The sequence below is a fragment of the Lucilia cuprina genome, chromosome 4, assembly GCF_022045245.1.
Source record: "Lucilia cuprina isolate Lc7/37 chromosome 4, ASM2204524v1, whole genome shotgun sequence".
Lineage (NCBI taxonomy): Eukaryota > Metazoa > Arthropoda > Insecta > Diptera > Calliphoridae > Lucilia > Lucilia cuprina.
The window spans coordinates 98,910,211-98,935,624 of NC_060952.1; the positions used below are offsets into that span (position 1 = coordinate 98,910,211).

General features: G+C 26.4%; 1 protein-coding gene across 1 annotated transcript in view; it reads left to right on the forward strand.

Annotated features, from left to right (window-relative positions):
* The window catches only part of LOC111684565, a 149,021-nt gene that overhangs the window by 24,163 nt on the left and 99,444 nt on the right, over positions 1–25,414 (forward strand). The window contains exon 2 of the mRNA XM_046948729.1: positions 12,588–12,618. The gene's annotated coding sequence lies outside the window, so the exon portion shown is untranslated. The remainder of the gene's footprint in view (positions 1–12,587; positions 12,619–25,414) is intronic.

The following is a 25,414-nucleotide window of genomic DNA, read 5'->3' on the forward strand; positions in this document are numbered from 1 at the left end:
AAAAAAAGAAAGAATAAATGAAAACAAGTTAAACAGCCAACAAATAATATGTTTAAGCCTCTTTAAACTTATTTAGCTGCTTGAGTTTTTCTTTCTTTTCTACAATTTTATCTAATTTTAAACAGACGCCGTCTGTTATTAAACTTAGAGACTTAAACATGGTTAAAAGAAAAACTTCTCAATTCTTCTCACCTAAATAAACTTTTTAATTCAATACCTACATACCTACAGCTACTGAAACAACACCATTAAGTCCAACAACATGTTCGTCCGTCTGCTAAGCTGTTTAAATAAAAGCAAATTTCCAGCAATTGAATGAAAAAAAATAAGAAAATCATATTCTTTTTTTTTGGAGGGAAACTTTTACTTTATAATTTTAATATTTATTTTTTGGTTTTTTAAACAATTTAAGAAAGCCAATGATCAGCGTGTTTGCCAAAAAATGAACATAAATACGTACATATTACCATTAATATGAATTACTGTTTCGGAAAGTTTTTAATCGAAAAGTTTGTTTCATTATAACTTCTACAAAGATTTATGCTGCTTAGTTAGAACGTTTGCGTTTTGCTTTTACTCTTAAGCATATTTTCAGGCTTCTAGAGAAATTTTATATAAGGCAAGAAAAACACGCTTCAGCTAAAGTTGCACTCGTGTGTGTGTGTTATGAGGAGTTATAGTGGTCGTTAAATGAGTGGGGAAATAGCGGAAGGTAATATTGTTAAAGTTGAAATTAAAGTTGAAGTTTTTATGACAGCTAAGTAGTTAGTTGCTTTATGGTTACGCTTAAAGAAAGAAATAAAGAAGAAAATAAAAGGTTTGTATTTTAACTTTAAAAGTTAATTTTAATAAGATGTTTAAAGAAATTATCAAACTTAGGTTGAAGTGTTAAAAAACATGTTAATAATTGAGTTATGGATTATTTGAAAATATTAAAATTTGAAAATTATATTGAATAAAATATAAAAATTCTGTAATAGTTTTAACTGAAATGCATATAATAAAGAAGAACTTTTTTGTATGATTGGAGTAATACCACATGCAGAGAAAAACATGATTTAAAATGGTTACTATAGCAATACTTTGTTCACTGTAACAAGTTATGTTATGTGTGTGTGTGTGTGTTGTTTTACGCGGCAATAAAATGAGTTGAAATAATTTTCATTCGCTTTATAACATTATATCTATAAGTTTTTGACTTTATAAAGAATAATGCCATGAATTTGTGAATTATATTATGTGAATATATTATCACTTTGTATATTTTACAAGCATTTTTTAACGAAAATATGATCACATTTGATCATAGTATAGTCATGTATAAATTACAAAATTATAGTAAATAAAAAAAAATATATTATGAAATAATTCAACTGTATTTAATTATAATATGATATTTTAAAATTATTACAATAAATATAATATATCAAGACGATAATCATAATTTTCATCATAATATGTTCTTCTTTTTCTCTGTATGAAAATCGTATGGTCTAGCCAAATAATAGTTGCCCGAGTGCAAACACTTATATCTTTTTCAAAGCTTTCCTTATATATGGGAATTTTGGGTCAACAACAATGCGTTGCCAAAATGATAACTGAGTGTTATTGAAAGTTTTGTGAATATTTTGTATAAATGTTATCAAACGTAATAAGCTCACTTTTTGGCAACGGATTATATCAATTTCGGTACTGTTCTACCGGGTTATTTTCTCTGTATACATGTTTTTGAATGTTATGGTGTTGTTTTCAACAATATTTTCATAGATTGCATACATATCGCAAAATAATTTTTATATAAACAATTAATTATTTACACAGCAACAAAAAACGGTTTTAAAATTTCAATTTTAATTAATTCCGGCTATGGGAAACAAATAAACATGCTCAACAAAAAAAAACTTTTATATGAAATTATGTAAATATACATATATGTATGTATGTTTTATTTCGATTGCAATACTGCCTTTGTTCATTGCTACTGATAAATATTAAACTATTATAATTTGTTGATATGCTTATATATAACAAATATATGAATATTTTCCCTCGCTATTATAACCAAGCATATTTTTATAGAGAACTTTTTCTGCCTCAATTCAGTTTGTTTCTTTTTTGTGGAAACATATAAATTATTATTTATTGCAGCACAAACTGCATGCATTTTATTTTAATTTTCAATGACAAAAATCTCCAGCGTATTGGCAACAACAACAACAAAATAACGATAAAGGCTTGTCAAATAGTTGTCAATAGTTACATTAACATTTACTCTGTATGATATTTATTGCAAATTATAGCGCACAAAATTAAATTTACAAATATAATTTGTAGCAAACTTTACAGTACCACACAAGCCAACCGTTTCAACAATTGTAACCAACATTTATTAATAAATTTAAATTTAAAATTTATTTGGTTTTTATATATTTAGTTGGTCCCTTTAAGTTGTTAACGCCGTTAAAACTTTTAGCAAATAATTGTGGTAAATAGTAGTTTTAATTTATTAATACATATTTGTATGTACATATGTATTTATTTATACATGAATATTTATTTGTATCAGAGTTTATGTTTAAAGCAATTGTAAGTACACACGTTACTTTAGAGCTTAAATGCTTAAAGTGTTAACAAGGGATTTGAAACAAAACAAAAATTAAATGCTTTTTACAAAGAAAAAATTTTAAATTGGCTGAAAAAAGGCAAAAAGTAAAAATGTAAAACACATCACCTGCTGACAATACATTTTAAATTTTTATTTTAAACTAAATGCAGGGAATTTTATTGCAGGAAATGAATATACCTACAGCTTTAGAAAACAACTTAAATTCAGTTCTAGTTTAGTTCTAGTTCAGTTCTAGTTCAGTTCTAGTTCAGTTCTAGTTCAGTTCTAGTTCAGTTCTAGTTCAGTTCTAGTTCAGTTCTAGTTCAGTTCTAGTTCAGTTCTAGTTCAGTTCTAGTTCAGTTCTAGTTCAGTTCTAGTTCAGTTCTAGTTCAGTTCTAGTTCAGTTCTAGTTCAGTTCTAGTTCAGTTCTAGTTCAGTTCTAGTTCAGTTCTAGTTCAGTTCTAGTTCTATTGCATATTTTAAGGCTAAAAGGTTTGATATAGACATAAGAATTTAAAAAAAAGTGTGTCTTTAAAAGCAAGTTTTTAAAACATAAACAACCATAGCCTTAATACTTAAACAACATTTTTTATTTTATTTGTTTGTTTTAGGGTTAATAATTAGCATTTATAAAAGCGTCTGCCTATATTTAGGCAAAATTCTTTAAGGTTTAATTAAAAATTCTAAAACAAAACAATTTTAAATATCTTCCCCCACATCGAAAAATAGATTTTCTATTTATAAAATGTATAAGCAAATATTTATGTATATACCAAATAATTTCTACATATAGGCTTAAATTTTAACTGCGTAATAAAAACTTGGAAAATCTATATGGAAATCTTAATGTAATTCAAAACATTATGTAAATTAAGCAAAAAACTCACAAGATTAAGTGGTGTAAAAACAATTTTGTTTAACATTTTTTTAAACTCATATTTCAGAATTAATTAATAAATTATTATTATATTGAGGTTATTTGATATTTAAAATATAAAAGAGCTATTTAAATACTTATAGTCTTTTTTTAACATTAAAACATATCAAAATACCAGCTGAAATACCTAAAGGTTTTAAAGCGTTCAGTTTAAGGCATTAAAATATTTTTTATTAAACTCGTTAAAATCGTTTTATATTCACCATTTTATTTCATTTAACTAAACCGTTGGCAGATTCTATAAAAATCTATAGCTATTTTAAATACTGGTTTGTATATCCTTAACAATGAGAAGTGAATACAACAATGTTTAGTCAAGTCTGCCTATACTTGAAAGTATAACAAGCAGTCAACAAGAATACAATCAATAATTTCTAGGAAATTCTTAGATTACAACATTTCAATTCAGTTCATTTATACTTTTTCACTTTACTCTTTCTCACTCTCTTTTTTAAATGTCGAGAAATCAGGCTAATGGAATTCTTAGTAAATGTTTAGAAATGGTGTGTGTTTATGTGTGTGTGTATGCGTTGCCATTTTCCCTTTTAACCTGCAGGCATTAAAAATCGTAATTGTTACAAACTCATACAGATTCAGTAACACAATATCAATGTAGGGTTTTTTAATACTATCTACTTGACCTTATTATGAAATGTGAACACAATAATGTAGTTATATCTTTAAACACCTTATTTTTGTTGTAGTTGTATATTTATATATTTAATTGAGATACAATAAAGTTTTACCAACTTCCAGCTATTTTGCTACATTCATATATTGTTGCTTCTGCTGCTGTTATTATTTGAAATAGTAGATGTTTTTCTCACACCTAAGGGGGATTGAATGAATGAGTGAGTGCAAAATACAAAATAACAAGAATGAGAGAAAAAATATACTAAAACTTTTGAGCTGTCAACTGTCATTAGCAAATGTTTTGTTATTAATTTAAGTTGAACTTTTTTCTCCACTTAGCTGTTCAATTCATCATAAATGAAAGTATGTACAGTAAACAACTAAATTCTATAACTATTTAAATTTAAACAAATAGAATTAAGGAAAATAATAGTAATTAATTGATTTCTAACTATCCAGAGAAAATTTACTTTATAGTATTGTTAATATAATTCGAATTTGATGAAAATGTTTTATTAAAATATAATTGGAATAAAATTCTTGGAATATTCTCGAAAGTATTAAAATTTATTTTATAACTCCTAAAAGTATACTACATATTAACAGGAAAAATCTATTAAATTTTTAAACTTAACACTTATAAATTTTTTTAAAATACATAGAGAAATTCGTGAAAAAAACACAAATGCCAAACTATTATTTGCAGCCTAAAAGCATACAATATTTTCTGTTAAAATTTGTTTGGTTAACCCATATTAAGTTGCAGGGTAAAAATAAGTCACAAATTCCCGGAATATTCGGAAAAATTTAGTTACAGTACATAATAATTTACATATGTTATATAATGTTACATAATAATTTTTAATCAGCACTGTATCGGTCCTCTACATGCCAAACCTTTTATTGTTCTGTTAAAACTAACTACAATACATGCGGAAATTTTCGCTAAAAAAACCAACTTTCAAATAAAAGAACTCAATTTTGTAACCCCTTACTCTCCATACATAACAATATACATATAAATATTTTTCTATATAGTTTGTTATTTTTTTCTCTCTTCTCTTTGCTTTTCCACTGATAATAATGTGTTCAATTAATTTATACTTTAACTAACAATAATTTACTGGAAAAAAAAATAAAAAAACGAATAAATAAAAGTTTGACTACTAAACAACAACAACATATTTTGTTACATGGTTTTCAACAATAACTAAAAGAAAAAACTGTTTAACTTTAATTTTTGTAGGGAAATATGTATAAAATTCACAATAAAAATACACAGAAACGTGTAAAAAGTTTAGAGAGAAAACTCAACATGTTTTATACGTTTTTCTTAATGTTCGAAAAACATAATAATTGCAATAATAATGGACACGTATTAAATTAAGTGTGAATCTATTTGGCAGTTTTTTGTTTTGTTTCAGTTTTGTTATGATGAACTACAGTGAGAGCAAAAAGTTATTGAAAATAGCTAAAATAATCTTTGTATCATAAAAAATTATTATAAGGAAAACAAGACCATTTAAAAAATAACTGCAATAAATTTCCCAAAAAAATGCAGGATTCCATCTGTCATATTTTCTCATATATACTAATTTCAGGTTGCACATTTCTTTAACATGCGTTCATATCGATGTTGAAGTTCTTAACTAACTAACTAACTAAGTAACTAACTAACTAACTAACTAACTAACTAACTAACTAACAGCCGATCATAAAACGTTTACTTCTTAAGAATGACTATAATTCTGCGAAAAAATAAAGTTTTGTTTGTAAAAATGCCCTTACAAGCAAATTTTATATTAAATCAAATTAATTTTTTTTAACAACTTTAAAACTTTTAACAAACCATATAAATGCACACAAACAAAAAAGGTCAAAAAAGCACTTGACCAATATTTTTATAAAATTTATTCCAAAAAAAAAATAAATATAAAAACACTTCTTAAGGTATAAAACAATTACTTATTAAAAAAAAGGGAATTTAATACTTATTTAATTTTAATATAATAAAAATAATAAACAACATAAACTTTATAAAACAAAACTTTTGTTTGAAAAAGAACTGAGACACAGACTCAAAGACTTGCAATTAACCATAATTCAGAAAAAGTTTCAAATGACAAGGAGAAGACATATTATAATCAAAAAAAATCCTAGAAAATTTGTCTGAGAATGTCTGTTATACAGAAATCAACGAAAAACTTTTGCTTTAAAGATATTTCTCAATAAAACTCCTTCATCTGCCCTTTTTTTATTTTTAAAAATGAACCGTTTATGTTTTCTAAATTTTAACTACATATAAATACCTAATCATACATGTCTGTTTTAGGGTAAAAGTTATTATGTATTTATACACCAGGGTATAGCTTTTACAAAAAGAGTTTAACACAATGAGGTTGCAGCACCAGCAAGAATCCTTTAAGCAAATAAATGTTGGTTGTCTGTAGTTACAAGTGAAAAAATGTTGAATTTTTTTGTTGTTGTTCACAAAACATTGTTTGTTTGCTTGCCTGCCAACCAACATACTTTTTAGAATTTGAAAATTTGTTACGAAACAGTTAGAGAAAAAACAAGTAAATGTTACTGTTAAATCTAGAAAAAAATCGAAAAAGAAAAATACTTTCACGCTTGACTATTTTTATAACAAGCAGCAAGTTGTAGCTACAAAATAAAAAAGAAATAAACCGCGTTTTTTTTCTTGTTGCTGTTGTTTAGATTTAAAGTTTTTTTTCTTGCTTTACTTTTATTCCATTTTGGTTTTATTATGTTGCTGTTAATTTAAAACTCACACAGAGAATTTAGTTTAATGAAAAAAAAACTCAACCCTCTGGCTGTTGTACTGTGCAAGTAAGTAATCATCAGCTCTCGCCAGTCAGTCTTTTATACAGTTCAGTTCAGCAGCATGTGAAAGTGCAGATTTGTTCAAATGGAAAATGGGACTAAATTTTGTATTCATTTGAAGTTGTAAGACTACGGAAGAATGTTGAAAAAAAAGAAAAAACAACAACAAAAACAAGCAATAGACAGTCAATATGATGTTGAGGTCTAGGAAGGAGTTAGCTTAAGTAAATGTAAAGATATAAATATGTAATGGATGTTAAACTGAGTGTCACGGGAGATGTAAGAAACACAGTCTAAACATGTATCTGCAGATGTTAAGACATCGAGATTTTAAACAAAATCTTTTTTAATTCAATTATATTACATAACAATGAAAAATTAAAGGCTTAATAATTCTTTTTTTTAAGTTTACCTATTTATTAAATTTCTTTAAGTGTAAATGTTTAAAAACATTGCAATTTCATAAATATATTTCAAACACTTTTCAAATAATTCTCTTTATTTTAACTTCCACTTAATTATTTTCCGAAATCAATTTTAACATCTTCAACAAATCTTAAAATATTTATAAATAAATTTTAAGTAGAAAATATGTCAAATAAAATTCCTTCTTAAACTTTATCCACACAACTGTTGGCCAACCATGAAAAATAACTTTAACATACTTAAACAACTTTTCCATTTTCTTTCATTCAACATTTCCACAAAACCTCTAAAATACCTCAAGAATAAAAATTAAAGTAATTATTTTTCTTACTTATCAAATATACATACGTATGTTTGTATGTTGTACTCACTGAAATTTCTTAATTTAAACCTAAAGAATTTCTATAGAAAATTTCCAACACACAAATTGTTTAAGTAGAAAATAAGAAATTCATAGTTAATTTATGACCACAATTCCGTTCTTCTCCACTTCCTGTCATTTTTAGCTTTTATACAATTTCCAGAATGCGGTTGTCATAATTACGTAAATAATTTTAATATTAATAAGAAATTTTAAATAAAGTACTGACAGCAAAACTAATAAAGAGAAAAATATTTAAATGAAAAACTAAATTATAATTTAGATATTTTATGCTTCGCTAACAGAGTTACCGGAAATTGTTAGATAGTGTATATGAGAGGGTGTTATTAAGAAAAGCTTGTGTGCATAACAGTGTTATAATTATTTAACACACATACGCCACACACACTATCTCAAGCCTTTTATTTGCATAAATGAAATAAAGTAAAGAGCCTTATTTTTGTGTGGATTCTCTTTTAAAAGTGTCACTATAAATGGAAGCAAAAGTTTGTTTTTTTTTTCGTTTTAATTAATTCTTAGCATTTTTTCCAGTTTAGTTTATTTTTTAAATTTGCTTGTGTTGTTTTTGTATTTATCTTAATAAACAATAGGTTTCAGTGTAAATGAACAATGTGCTTGAAGAGAGAATAATAACAACACAGAAACAACAGCAGCAACAAAACCAATAAAACAACAACGCTTGGAAACAGCAACAAAAAACCGACTAAATAAAAAAAAGTTAGTTTGTGATTAACAATTGAATACGTACTTGACTGCAGGGCATGTACATAGGAAAAGAGAGAAAGGCAAAGATATTATTTCTATAATTAGAAATTTATAAGAAACATATCTAATATTACAGATTTAATTCTGTTCATTAGTTAATATAAAACTGAACTAGAACTGAACTAGAGCTGAACTAGAACTGAACTAGAACTGAACTAGTACTGAAATAGAACTGAACTAGAACTGAACTAGAACTGAACTAGAAATGAACTAGAACTGAACTAGAACTGAACTAGAACTGAACTAGAACTGAACTAGAACTGAACTAGAACTGAACTAGAACTGAACTAGAACTGAACTAGAACTGAACTAGAACTGAACTAGAACTGAACTAGAACTGAACTAGAACTGAACTAGAACTGAACTAGAACTGAACTAGAACTGAACTAGAACTGAACTAGAACTGAACTAGAACTGAACTAGAACTGAACTAGAACTGAACTAGAACTGAACTAGAACTTAAACAAAAGAATTATTTGCAAAAGAAATATTTTTTTGGTGTTTCTCTTTTACCCAAAAGTGTTTTTCTTTTTAAATAAACAAGAAATACTAACAAAGCACTCATTCACTTAAAGACACACTCTCTCCCTTTTATAAAAGATATTAAAACTTAAAATAAATAAAACAGAAAGAAAAAATATTTAGCATGTAATCACGGTGGCACTTTTAAGTGTGAACAATAAATAAAATTGAATTAATTTAATTCATAATTATATTTCACAGACAACCGCTAAAGAAGGAGTATTACCTCTAATAAATATGTTTGTACTTGGAAGTGCTAAGTGCCGTGTAGTCTTATTTTTTCGGATTTTGGATGGTATAAAGCACTCAGGTTTAATTTACAACATATGCGAGTTTTTGTTGGTACTTGTAAAAATTTCTATTGTTTTGCAAATGTCGTGAAATTCTAATAAACTTTTCATAAATAATCGTAGAGGGCTTTGTCTCGTTTCCTTTATTTGCTGGAATTGTTGTCTGTTTGTGAAGGTAAAGTGTCTTTGTGTAGATTTTTTCACATTATATAAACATACATGTTTTTGAGGAGAGTGTTGAACATGTCTTGCTCAACCTTTTGTTTGATGCGGTTTCTCTTGTATTTAATATTATATTGCATAAAATTATGGGGAAAACATTAGTTTTTCTGTATTCGCTACTATGTTGAAAAATATGTTGTTTAAGGTTTTTCATTAGCATTGAAGCGCGAACATTTTGTTGCTTTTGTCTGCAATCTGTTTCCGTTGAACACAGACACATATTGTACATTCAGCTTTTGTGTATAGTTGTACCAACACAAGCAATGTTGCTGTTACTGCCACTTTTCATTTCCCCTATTCTGGCACAATGTTCTCTACCATAGTGTTTCGAACAAATAAAAAAAATCAAAGAAAAAGGAAATGATTTAACATACTAATTCAATGAAAGTGTATATGTAGAGTTTTGAATTTGCTTGTAGTTTATATAATGACAAAAAAAGAAAAACAAAAACCTTTAGCAGAATATTTAAGTATGTGAGGTGATGTCGTTTAGGGCCATGATTTCACATATTTTAACAGCTGACGCTTACACAAAAGAGTCACTTAACTAACATAAACTAAACAACACACAATAACGTACAGTACAATACAATGTTTAAGGAACAATAAAATCAACAGACATACACATGTATATATACATATGTACATATGCATGTACAAAGCCAGTCATTAATAGAAATGCACATATACTTATAAATATTTATATATATTAGGGTGACACCTAAACAGATTTAGTTCTTGTTCAGTTCTAGTTCAGTTTTAGTTCAGTTCTAGTTCAGTTCTAGTTCAGTCCTAGTTCAGTTCTAGTTCAGTTCTAGTTCAGTTCTAGTTCAGTTCTAGTTCAGTTCTAGTTCAGTTCTAGTTCAGTTCTAGTTCAGTTCTAGTTCAGTTCTAGTTCAGTTCTATTACAGCTTTAGATCAATTTTTAACCATCCTTATCTACCTAATTTAAAAATGTATAAATATTTTCTCAAAATGATAACAAATAGCTTCCTCAAATATGTCACGAATTACATATTTAAATATAAGCAAGAAAGGCTTAAAATTTGCACCCTAGAGATTGTGAATTTACAAAAATATCTTCAAGGATATGTTTTGAATACCCTTTTTATATTAACTTTATTTTTGTAGATTTTTCTTTTTTCACACTTTTGCTTAAAGCCTATAAAACTTATTTATATTTTTGAAATATTTAGTATATAAAATAAACCATCCACCTACATACTGCTTCCTTTTTAGTTATTATTATTTCTTTTGCCCAAAATGTGCAAAATAAACATCCTTTATAATTCATTATTTACTCTTTTATTATATTTTTTCAGATCAAATTCTTTAGTATATTTGTGTTTGTGTGAGTTTTGTGTTTCTTTGTCTAAATTATGGTTTATTTTGGATGAGTTGCTTAATTCATTTTTTTATTTTTGTGTTAAGAAGCTTTGTAAGGCGGCAATAGGGTTACCAAACATAAAAATTTTAGGATGGTTAAGGATATAAATTTAACAATAACAAAAAAAAAAAAACAAAAGAAGAGGAAAACATCAAAAAGGATGATAAAGTTGATTTTTTAGATAAATATAAAAACAAAAACAATATTAACAAAAAACTAATACCTTAAATAACAATGACTTTATATCACTGGGTTTTGTATTGCAAAAAACAAAAATAGACTGCAGAAAATTTGATGAATTTAATTTAAATATTTAGAAATTTATATAATTTGTGAAAAAACTGATTAATGATTGTATCCTAGGGCTATGTTTTGTTATCACATTAATGTAAGATTTTAAAATATGTGTTCTGTTGTTGCTTTTATTTCTCTGACTGTATGCTATATTTAAGATCAGTTTTGTTTTCCTTCGTTATTTTCCCCAATTAAAATTCCATGTCATGGCAAATAAAAACTTAATGAAAACAAAACATTGCAAAATTAACATTAAATAAAAGGCAGCGACTTTATTTACAACAAAACCACTTGCCACTTAAGGTGGCATAAAGGTGTTGCCCGCTTGGCTGTTTTGTAATAATGTATTGTTTATTATTTAATTGTCTTAATAATACTACCACTTTTACAACTCTTTGCTGAACTTGCCTCTTTCTTGAAATTAACAAAAAGTACGACTTATTACAATTTTACTTTAGTTTCAGAAAACATAAAACTCAGAAAACTGCCATAAATACTATAGAATACTATATTTAAAAATATATGTATTTCAGTTTTCTAAAGCTAGCTGCTGCACAACATCTATTACAAATTCAAAAGAACAAACATTTGGCTGCCACGCGTAGCGTAAGCACCCAGCTGAGAACTTAAGAAATCTGAAAGGAAAAATATAGAATATGCAACAATGGCCTGCAAGCATAAATAGCAGTGACTGAGTTACAAACGAACAAGTGCCATTAGTCACGTGATATATTTGTCACGCACACATGAACACAGTGGTGAACTAAAGGAATTTTCGAAAGAAAAGAAACAATTGAAATAGAAATACATAGAAGGAGAAAACTTAAAATGATGATATATGTTTTAATTCAAAAGGAATTTAAATACACATACACATGTCTTCGTTTGGGAAAATACAAAAACCATAATTTGTTTATTTGCATGACTTTAATACAGTGACATACATCCTGCCCTAAACGCATACAATCACACACTAACAAATGCTTGCACACGCATGCATTCACATGTTCTTTATACAAGTGCAAACATGTGCACTTCAATGAACTTTTGAACTTGCTGAGGAAATTTTATATAAAAATCTATTGAAAATTTTTAATAGTGTTCAACAGTGCCAACGTTATATTTAGAAATTTATATTTGTATTAAATTGCAAAAGAAGAATATGAAACGTGTATGATTTTTGAATTTTTCACGTTTAAATTTAATTTCCTATTGAACAAAAATAATATAAGTGGTTTGAAAATCAGCTTATAATGAAATTAACTTTTTTTTAATTTCAGACTTTTTGGCTGTTACCGCATCATATTTGAAGTAAGTATTATATACAAATATATAAATTTCCTCTTCAATCCTAGTTTGATTTTATTTCAGAAAAATATTTGAACAAGGATTATCTCTTTAGTTAAATTTTTCAATGATGGCTCGATCATATTTATATTTAGTGAAATTGTTCGATCATGGATATATCAAATTTTCTCTTTAAAAAAATGTTCGATCCTGGATCGAGAAATTTTTTTTCTTTAAGAAAAATTTCGATCCTGGATTGATCAATTTTTTTTTTAAATTTTCGATCCTGGATCGATCAAATTTTTTCATTAAAAAATTTTCGATCCTGGATCGGTGAAAATTTCTCTTTAGAAAATTTTTCTGATTCGATCAAATTTTCTCTTTAAAAAAATTTTCGAACCTGGATCGATCAAATTTTCTCTTTAGAAAAATTTTTGATCTTATATCGATCTAATATTTCTCTTTAGAAAAGTTTTCGATCCCGGATCGATCAAACAAAATTTTTACTAAAATTTTTTGATCCTGGATCGATCACGTTTTTTTTAGTAAAATTTTAATTATAATTTCTAAATTTTAGGTTTTACTGCATTCCTATAGATTTGCAATGTGTTCAATATGCCATTAAATAATAAAAGTTTCTAAAAATTTACTTTTCCCAGAACTCGTTTTTAGTGGAAGCGGGTACAAACGGGTTCTAAACAAATATACACATATGTGTGTTTGTACGTATGTGTACATTAGTGCTGCTTGTTCAGACATAAATTTGATAAAATTTTGAACAAAATCAAACGAATGTAATTCACACATGTTTTCCCTCAATCAGATTTCGAACACACACACAGGTACTAATACATTTATTAAATAATAAAAAAACGTAACATGCAAACGTTTCATGTTGCATGAACATGATTTACTTTGAATTTGAATTTCAGTTTTTTTTTTCATTTTTATATGTTAGAATCTTAAGTTTCTTTTCCTACAATTTCTATGTGTTAAGTTCACATAAAGGTTAGTTGAGGTTATACTTATAGCTGAAGATTCTAAATATAAATAGATTCATAGGTATATATGTATGTATGCATGTATGTTTAGTTGCCTGCATTTTTCTTAACTTCTGTTCCATTACTTTTTGTTGAGATTTTTTTCTACAGTCAGTTCAGTTCAGCTCACTGAAGTTAAGCATAAAACTGAAGATTATTCTTATGTACATTTGGGTTCTTAACGTGGCTTACTTTAGTTACAATTTTTTAGTTAAAACATTTACTCTGCCAAACATTCATTCATGCATTTGCACAACTTTAATACATAAAACTGACTCCCCGCACATGCATGCCGGAACGTGATGAATTTACTATGTGTGTCTAAGTGTGTAAGTAAGCTTGAAAGGGAAGTAGGGAATATATAGTTTATATCTTCTAAGTATGCATGCTTCCATATAAAGGCAATAGCTAACAATCATATAAACTAAACATTCAACATAAAATGATTATGAAATACTTACATTTCCCCCCTCAAAAAAAGAAAAGAAAAGAAAGTATTTGGAAAAAAAAAATTTACTCTCTTTCGCTCTTACTCTATCATTTTTCATTGTATTTTATTTTTTAAAAGAAAGTTAGTTTAATTTTAATACATGAAAGTTTACGGGCACGAGTTCCATTGGGGTCTAGATAAAATGAAATTGAAGAATAGAAAATTGCTGCTCGTTACTCGTTTATAAATTGTTTCATGTTTGGTTTACAAGCTACAAACACCTAAACACTCCCACTCCAAGAAACAAAATGCAAATTCAAATATTGTTACAGTTTTGAATGGATTTACGGTTTTTTTTCGTTACTTTTTTTTTAAGCAAAAAAGTACATGTTTTGAATCACAATTTTGTATTAGAGAATGTGTATTGCAGAATTTTCATTTTTGCAACAACGTGTTTTTTATTCTTTTTAGCAAAATGTGAACATTTTTTATTCTCGTTCTTTTTTTTCATTTTTGATTTTAGTTGGTTATAAAGCATTTATGTTTGGTTATTTTAGAAGTATTTGTAAAATTCGATTATTAGTGGATTAATATTGTAGAACTAAGTAAAATTTATGTAAATCAAATCATTTTCCTAAGGGGGGGTTACTAAGTATTATGTAAAGAAGTCGTTTAGATTTGCTAGATTATAAACTAAAAGAAAAAATACAAAAGATTTAGCAATATGTTTAAAAAGTGTATTCAGGGTTAGTTTGTTGTTCTAGATTTACAAAAAAAATGTTTTCTGACTTTATCAACTTTTTATGCTTAAACACTTTATTATAGTGTTTAATAAATGTTTAAAAGTTAAAAAAAGTTAAACATATTCTTAATTTTTAGATTGAAACGAATAATTAGATTGGTTGGATGATCCGCAGTCAAAAGTATTTCTAAAGAGAAAATTTTATTGATCCTGAATCGAAAAAGTTATTAAATTTTATTGATCCAAGATCGAAAAGTTTAGCATTTAAATGTTCTGTTAAGACGTTTAATGAGTGATTGTACCAACAAATTACAATATGTTTTCTTTCAAATCGTTTATATAAAATTGTTTTATACAATTTTTTGCATTTTCTAAAAAAAAACATTTATAAAAGAGCCTTAATTTTGTTTAAATACGAAATATTTAAATTACTCTCTTTCAATTGCCACAAATGGCGGTAAATTTTTTGGAAATATTTAAAACATTTTCTACCAAATGTTATTAAAACCACAAACTAATTCAAACATAAAAAATATATATTTTAAAAGTCTAAAAATAACAATATAATTTAAAATACTATACTAATGGGAGAGAAGTTATATTAAAATATTTATATATAATTATGTCAGAAATATTTTTTTCGAAAAACGGATACGGATGTAACAGTGTCACCATAAACGCCATAATCTGCTTCATCACAGTCATCATTATTATGAACATAATAGCTGGTTGTCTAATGTGCCCACAAATGCAATTGTAGACTTTTAAGGTTGAGACTAAACTATCATATAAATATAATGCTAAATTTAACACAAATTTTATAAGAGTAGTAGAAAAAATATACAATCATGAAAGTAAATAGCAAATATTTTAGAAAGAGCAAATTTATCGGTATTTCCTAGTCAAACATTATACTCAAGAGAAACATTTTTAGCAGTGATCGAAAATCTACTTGAATAGTTCATTCAAAGATTTCTCATCGACTAATTGATCAACGAATGATCGACAATTTTACTTAAAAGAAAATCTTACAGATCCATGTTCGAACATTTCACTTAAAAGGAAGTAAGATCGATCAAATATTCTTACTAGTCAAAAGGAAATTTTATCGATACCACAAAAATCAAACATTTTACTAAAGTTAACATTTGATCGAGAATAATGCTAAAAAAAATTGATTTATTTTAGGATCAGAAATTTAGATAAAGTAAAAATTTGATAATTTAAGGATCGAGAATGATGCAAAAAAAATTGATCGATTTAGAATCTAAAATCTTGCCAAGATGAGAAATTTATCGATGCGTGATAGAACATTTTAATAAAGTGCACATTTTATAGATCTAGGATCACGTATTTTACTAAGAAGCAAATTTGATCGGCCTAGATCGAACATTTTACTAAAGAGAAAATTTGATCAATCTAGGATCGAAATTTTTATTAAAGAGAAAATATAATCGATCCAGGATCGAATATTTCGCTAAAGAAAAAAATTTATCGATTCATAATTGAAAATGTGTTAAAGAAAAAATTTGTTCAACTCAGGATCAAAGAAATAACTAAGTAGAAGATTTCGAAATGTTTTTTTTTTCAAAATCTTAAGTAGTTTTCATTATTCCACACAATCTTTATATTTAAAAATCTTAGTCTTGTTTATTACCTCCTCCTTTGTCTATCCTATTATTTTGCATTTTCGTTACACCAGAAAAATCCAAAACAATAAAATTACATTTTTTAAATCATTTATGTACATAATTCTACATGATTACACCATTAACATACAAATAAGACCTAAAAGCAGACAACGAAAAGTTTTTTTTTCCTTTTTTCGCCCAAAAGAATGCTACAATAAAAAAACCAAAAATTACACTTAAAGATGAAAACAATAGCAAAATAAAGTAAAACAAAAAACTACATCATAAAGCTAAATATATATATATATATGGAAACATTTGCATTTTAAAATAAAGAAAACTATAGGGAATATAAAAAAACTTAAAGAAAAGAAATGCAAAAACTAAAATATAACAGAAGTTAAGAGCAAAACAACGATAAGGAGAAATCAAAATAGTTTAGTTGCTTTTAAAAGAATATTGGAAATGAAGTTTTAAAAAATCACTATTACATATTACTTTACACAAGTTTAGCTATTAAACAAATGTATTTATTGTAAATTTGAAAGATTTTGTATAGAGTTTCGGTTTTTTTTTTGTAGATGCCAACAAAATGTCACACTGTTATATAACCACAAAAAGTCTGTAAAAGAAAAATGAAAAATTAGACTGACAGTTGAAAACAAAAATAAACAATAATAAACCTACACAGACATAAGTTTAAGGCAATTTCGAAGATTTCCGAAAAAAAAAGAAAACAAACTTGTTTCTAAAAAATAAGAAAACTCTAGTTTATGCTACAAAAGATATAAAAAGCAGACAACATTAAAAAGAAATTTTATATGAGAAAATTTAGAGAAGGAAGACTGTTTAGAGCACTATAATATAAAAACCAACAAATGCAGTAAGAAAATAAAACTAAATTGGTTGCATTTGTATGCTTAACAAAACATTGGCAACAGAAGAAAAAAATAAAAAGGCTGAGCAGCAACAAAGTTAAGAATACAAATTGCTGCAGAGAGATACAAAAAACAATGCGGATGCCATACTAATGCAAACCACTCAAGATGCCAATGCCACAACACCACCACTACTACTACTACCATCAATGCCACCATCATCATTATTGTAACCATTTCTTTATTCCGTTATATTCTTTTATATTTCTTTGTACTTTGAATGCTCCTAAATCCCCCAGGATAACAACGACTGTACTTTGTTGTAAAAGTTAGAGAGTGTGTACGAACAGTAGAGTACAATTTTCTTTCTAAATTTAAATATTGTTGCTGCCAAAGAAAAAACACAAAGACTGAAACGCTGGCTGTCTGACTGGCTGCCTGACAAAGAAAACACTCTCTAACACAGGCAGGAGGCCAACATTAGCCAAGCAAGTCAAGGCAATCTAGACAAACACTTTGGGAAATATAAATTTAAATTTTCATATTTTGCCATTTTTTTCTTTCTTTCTTTACTAAATAAGATCACACAAAAAGAACAACATCAACAGCTATAATGCTGTGTTAAAAAGTCTTTTTTCTTCTTCAATTTCTTTTACTTAAAAATATAAAATGTTTTTTTTTTAAAAAAAAAGAAAGTTGGAATAAAAATAAATATATAGAATATGTAAATATATGTATAAGAAGACATATACCAGCTCACCCATTTGTATAATAAAGAACCAATAAATAGGAAAAATTCCCACAACTGACGGTAAAATCTGTTTAAAGTGAGAATAATGGCAAATATTTTAAAGTCACAAGCAATGATGGTTATAGCACAACCACTGCATTAACGAGGGAACATTTAAAAGAAAATTTTAAAAAAATAGCAAAAATTTCTTTTAGTAAAATGAACTAAAGAAATTACTTACAGGAATTTTCTTAAAGAGATTTTGAATATAACATTTTACAAAAAAGACAATCTGATCGATTTCTTCGGATCGAAAATTTTACTAAAGAGAAAATTTGATCGAATATGAATCAAAAATTTTACTAAAAAAAAATACTAATTGATCATTCCGTGATCAAAAATTTTCTTAAAAGGTAATCTGAACGATTATGGATCAAAAATTTTACTATAGAGCAAATTTAATAGATCAAGGAAAAAATATTTTGCTAAAGAGAAAATTTAATCGCTCTCTGATAGAAAATTTGATCGATCGCTGATTTAAAATTTTATTCGATTACGGATTAAAAATCTTATTAATGGGAAAATTGACCGAGAATTTCGTTAAAGAAAAAATTTGATCAATTCTGCTTAAAAAATATCTCTAAAGAGAAAATTTTATCGATCTCGGATCGAAAATTCTTTTTTTTTAAATTAAAATAAATACTATTTTTAAAATAAATACTAATTGATCATTCCGTGATCAAAAATTTTACGAAAAAGAAAATTTTGCAAAATAGAAAATTTTTTGGATCTAGAATTAAAAATTTGATCGATCATAAATTAAAAATCTTATTTAAGAAAAAATTTATCGATTTTGGATCGAAAATTTCGTTAAAAAGAAAATTTAATCAAATCCTCTTCAAAAATTTCACTAAAGTGAAAATCTTATCGATAACGCATAGACATTTTACTAAAGAGAAAAGAGATACCAATCGTTTAGAAATTTTATCGATCTCGGATCGAGAATTTTATTGAAGAGAAAGTTTAATCGATACCGTTTCAAAAATTTTACTAAAGAGAAACTTTGAACAATTCGTGATAAAAAAATTTTCTAAGAAAAAATTTTGTTGGCTTAAAATTTATTAAAAATAAAATTTTAAATTCAAAAGAGATTTTCGCCCTTTATTTAAAAATTCTACAACAACAGACGTTTATCCTTGATTTTTTTCATATAGTTATGTTAATTCCCTTGAAATAAATGTTAATTAAACTACTTGTATCTAAACAAAAAAACATGGTTATTGTATTATAAATATTTTAAAAAAAATTGTTATGTAAAATTATATAACATACAACAATAAACATATAAATGTTACTTAAATAGATATACATTCATATATTATTGCCTATATAACACAATGTTCTAAATATTATGAGAACTCTAGTGTTTTTTATATGTAAATCTAAGTATATTTTTTCATTTCCTGCTGGGTTTTTTTATACATTCTAACGCTGCAGTAGTTGTCGCAGTTATTGTAGTCATTGTAAAATATTTAAATATTTCGTAATACAGTAGAGGATGAGAAGGAGACTTCAGCATAGGCGGCAAGCCAACAATTGTAACAGCAATAATCACAACTGCAGAATATAAGAGGAAATATAAGCAATGAATATATGAATGAATGCAATAGATTAGATGAAATATTTTTGCTGTGGCAATAAAACGCAACTACTACAGTGAAAACGACAACGAAAACAACAACGAAAACAACAACAATAACTGAATACACAAAAAATAAAAAAAAAACAAAATTTACAATAAAAAGAAATAAACTGGAAATAGAAAAATGAAAATTGAAATAAATGGCAGTGTGCAATAAAAAAGGATTTGTCCTTGTTATGTTGCATTAGACATGCATACTTATACAAATGTATGTATATAAGATAATATGTATGTATGTACATATTGTAAATGTATATACGTGCTTACCACTTACATGATCAAGAACTCTAACTAAGTATTTGACACATATAGCTGTAGGAGGCAAGAGATAATAGAAATAAATTTTTACTTATAAATATATGGATTTTTTCAAAGGGGGAATAGGAAGGTATAAGTTAGAGGAAATATTGTAGAAAATCTTTAACTAATATATATCTGAAGGAAGGAAGCAGTTTTTTTTGGAAACAAATCAAAGTATGTTTTTATTCAAATTTTTTATTAAAAATAGCCGCACTTGAGAGGAAATTGCAATACTTCTGCTAAGTGATTTTTTTGTAAAAAGGAAAATACATCCAGTTTATACTTTATACTTTATACTTTATACTTTATACTTTATACTTTATACTTTATACTTTATACTTTATACTTTATACTTTATACTTTATACTTTATACTTTATACTTTATACTTTATACTTTATACTTTATACTTTATACTTTATACTTTATACTTTATACTTTATACTTTATACTTTATACTTTATACTTTATACTTTATACTTTATACTTTATACTTTATACTTTATACTTTATATTTTATACTTTATAATTTATACTTTATACAAGTTTTGAAAACAAATGGAATATGGGAATTCCATCAAAATTATTTTGTGGCATTTTATTCAACTTTTGGTGAGTTGCCATCAATATTTATCATTGCTTAAATAAAACTACTTTGTTAGAATTTTCATTTTCCATTTCTTCAAAATTTATGATTTAAATATTACGTATAAGTAGATAATGTGTAACAAAATTTCATTAAATTTATAGATTTTTTATCTTTAAAAGGAACATTTTTCTCTTTTAATATATTCCCTATAATTTAAAAAATTTATCGTTAAGTTTTTGTATACCTACAAAACAAGAATTTATCCTTTTTTATACTCCTCGTTAAACATAATTATTTTTAGTTCTGCAAAATAATATAAAATTTCATACATCTTTAGTCGTTACTCATTGTATTTAATAGTAATTGTGAATGTGAAAATACATGCTTGTTGAATCTTTTCATGCATTCAATGTCAAAAATGCATGCACATGCCTGCTTTAAACATGCATTCATTCATTACTGACTGCACTACAAAAGCCAACCAACAATTCCTCTTTGAACACATCATACAGCAGGTTCAAATGATGAGAGTAAACGACGACAAAAAAATATGAAAATTTTAAGGACATTAAATGTTGAGTGTCAATTTATAAAACTGAATGTTTATGTTTTATTGATTTTAAGCTCATTTTCGCTCTTTTCCTCTCGGTTTTTCGTTCATGTTTTCGATTAAAAGTGTCTGCATAAAAATAAATCTCTGGTATGTGTGTTAAGGACTTGCAGAAACAAGTACAACAACAACGACAGGAACAATTTAATTTCGATATTAATGACACAGCAAACGGGACAATATAAAGGTAAAGAAAATTATTATAATAAACAAAAACAACAACGACATCACAGCAACATCATAATAATAAAAATCATCAACATCATTATGATCATCGTCATTTTCATGGTCCTTATAAAATACTAAATAAATTATTATAATACTGATGTTGCTGTTTGCAAAATGACTATGAGGCTGATGATGACAATTTCAACCAAATATGTTTGTATGTATGTATTGTGGAAAGGCTAGAAAAAAGAAATACCTGCTACATAACACGTTTTTCTTTACATATACATGTGTATGTAGTGGAAATTGACGGAAAAAGTCTATAAATAATAAAATACAAAATAACGAAGAGAAAAAAATATAAGAAGAAATTAACTCAATGCCATTTTTTTTGTCAACATCATCATTATTATTTTTATTATTATAATCATCATCATCGTCATTATGATAAAGAGAAGCGGCAGTAGCTGAATGCTTAATTCAACAAGGATTTACCAACAATATAAATATTTGTTGTATTAAGAGTTCTTGTGTGTTTTTCTGCTGAAATAATCTACTTTAGCAAGGTTTTACTTATTTTAATTTTAGAATTAAAATTAAAGAGTCATCATATTTATAATGTATAGAAAGAGAGAAAGAGATCAAAAAGAATGAAAGAAAGAAAAGAAAACAAACATAACAACCTTTTTGGAAATTTTAATAATAATATAAACATAATTAAAATGATGAATATAAAAAAAAATCATATTCACACACACACATACAGTAGGGGTAATCACAGTTTATGTTTAAAATATCAAATATATCAATATTTATAATGATATCCAGCAAAAACTTGTATTACCAGGTAAGAGATCGCAGTGGGGTTATTAAAGTCATTATTATAACATGGTGATGTCAATAGAAGCAATAACCTTTCAGATGTCTTTCGAGAGTTTTAACGTGAGCACCTGTCTTGAAGGCCTTATCTCACGGTAGTCTTTTTTATCCACTGGGTAGACTTGAGAACGGTTTACCATCGCCCCTTTGTTCTTCAATGAAGAACTCACGTAGCAATATTTGTACATTGGCTTCGACCGGTCCATGCTTAGTACTTTACTAGAGTACTCGAGCTATCTAATCTCTGACCATTGGATGGCCTCTGTTGATTCGGCAACAGCACCTAGAGACGTAGCCGGCGGACCGAAGTACGATCCATCAATAAGCCGTAGACATTGTTCTTACTCACAGGGACACACTGTGGTAATTCTGATATGAACAAAGTAAACTCTGAACATATCTGAACAAGGAAGGAAAATTAAATGGTATCACATGTATATGATACCTTTCATCCATCATCATTCAACCCAGCACACATCTCATTCATACGACACATTCATAAGAAAAAAACATAAGACACATTCATTACGTAGATGGGTGGGGTAAGGCCCGCCGAACCTCATATTCATCCCGTACTATATACAACTCATACAATTAATACCAACTCACTCAACTTATCATGAAATATTGACTATTATCATGCATCAGTCTTTTAACCGCCACTTACTCTTCCCGCGAATTTGGGTTTAAACCACAGCCACTACGTGGATCCCGAAGCAACCTCAACCAACTGACCAGTTAGGACATAGTCCTGCGGGCAACTGGCCACCCGTAGTACCAGATTATGCAGTGCTCTGGTCTGATCTCTGGCAATCTATGCCAGGACTAAGCCAAGCAGAAACTGTAACCTATTTTTCAGTCCTGACAGGAGGTATTAGCCACCTTTTTATACCCCGGGATTGCAATAACACCAAGGCGAAGATCTCGGCAAGGTAACATGCCCCCGGTTGGAAGCATTTCAGATGCAAAAACGTTTATAGCTTCTATATGTTATGTGTTTTATGTATTTTAGACATTTAATTTATTTACTTTAATTTTGTCTTTTGTCTTCAGAAAAAAATAAAACATTATTTAAAATTATAAAACTATATATAAAATTTTGTTTAAAGTATTTATTTAAATCTCCTGAAAATATGCTATACTTTTGGTATAAACAAAAAAATTAAATTGCAAATAGAAAAATCTGTATAAGAAAAAAATTGTGTTAAAAATAAAACGAACATTATAAAACTATGCCATAAATAAATATTACAATCATTTATACACATATAAAACCACTCACTAAAACTACTACAAAAAAATTCTTTCACAATATATAGGAAAAATATATGTATATTGTCGTATAAAACAGAATAAAGCCATTTTAACTAAAGAACAGATTTTTATTTTCAAAACACTGCTACACTAAAGGCTCCAACAACTACAACAAATTGTTTTTAGAAAAATGCAGACAAAACGTCTGCTCAAGTTTTCCTCATGTTTTAAGAGATTTTTTTTTTTTTTGGGCATAAATCCAAATGCAAACACAGAAAACACGAATATTAAATTGCTACAATATAAAATAAACACTTAAGCAAACAAACACTTACATATACACACATACAAAGAATTTTTTTAAATATATGTACATATGTATAAATAAAATCTTAAAAATATTCACTCATATACATATACTGCATACATGCAGGCAAAGAACACAATTTCTTTTACAATAAAAATAATATTTTTAATAGTATTTAGAAACAAAAAAAAAACTATATTAAAAACACTTAAATCTAAAACGAATAAAATAGACCCTCTCTTTATATAATAAAATAAATTCTTATAATAAAATATCCCTAAAAGTATATTTAATTTAATCTTGAAAGTATTTAAACACTTGAAGAGATTTTATCTTAAATTCAAGGTGGTGAACAATGTTCAATTAATTAATAAATATTTATTTTTCATAATCTGTGATAATCTTTACTAATGATGTTTTGTTGGAAATTTCAATTATAATCAATTTATTTTCCTATTAATTTTTCCTTGAAGTATGCAATGTTTTAATTAAAACTAAATAATGGAAAATAAATCATAAAGAAAATTGTATTTATTGAAAGCAAATCTTGTATTATTTATCTTTATAGAAATAAATTGAAAAAATGGAAAAAAAATTGGAAAAAACAATTTTCGACTTTAGACAAAACTAGAATTTCATATTTAATTAAAGTTTGATAGAATTTTGATTTTTAGATAACTTTTACTATTTTAATTATTGTTTTAATAAAATAAATTAAAGGAATTTCATTATGTTTTGTTGTAAAATTTCAATTAAAATTAATTGTTCTTACTAAAATTTACTTTTTGATTAAAATTAAGTACATTATAGTGAAAAAAATCATATTATTATTATTATTATTATTACTCAAGAAAATTTATTTATTCGTTTTATATTTTAAAGAAATTTATTTAAAAAAAAAATTAAAAATAGTTCTATAGTTTTCCTAAGATTGTATGTCAGTCTAGCTATTAGTCTGTCTATTCGCATAGTGTTAGAGGATTTTGAAAGCTCAACATTTTCAAAAACATTCATTTCATTTACTTTGATTGCTATAGAATGTATGCGTCTATTTGTCTCTCTGTCTGAACTTTTGTCCCTCAGAAACTTTAGAAAATTGCATTTAATTATAAGGTTTCTTTGCAAATAGCACAATAGGACCCATATGAAAAAAGTAATTTTTAGTAATTTCATTTAAAAAAAAGTAGCCACTGATAGCGAGATAACGCAATAAGACATATTTAAAAAACTTTCCATTATTCACTATAGAATTGAATGCTAAGTTTTTGAAATTTTTTAACATTTTACATTCGCTACATACAACTGTAGCTTAACCACTAACCTACTCTTTGAAAATAAAGTGTGTGACAGCACGCATACTTAAAAATAGAAGATATAAAAATAATTCTAAAAAAAAGATAAACAACTAACAAGTAAACAAACAAATGCGTACAATAAACTTTTACGAAATACAAAAAAAAAAAACAAGCTGCATTAACAAAAAAAAATGTAGTGAACGAAAAAAGTTTTATTCATATATTTATATAAAACATAGTAAAAAAAAACAAAAAACAATTTATTG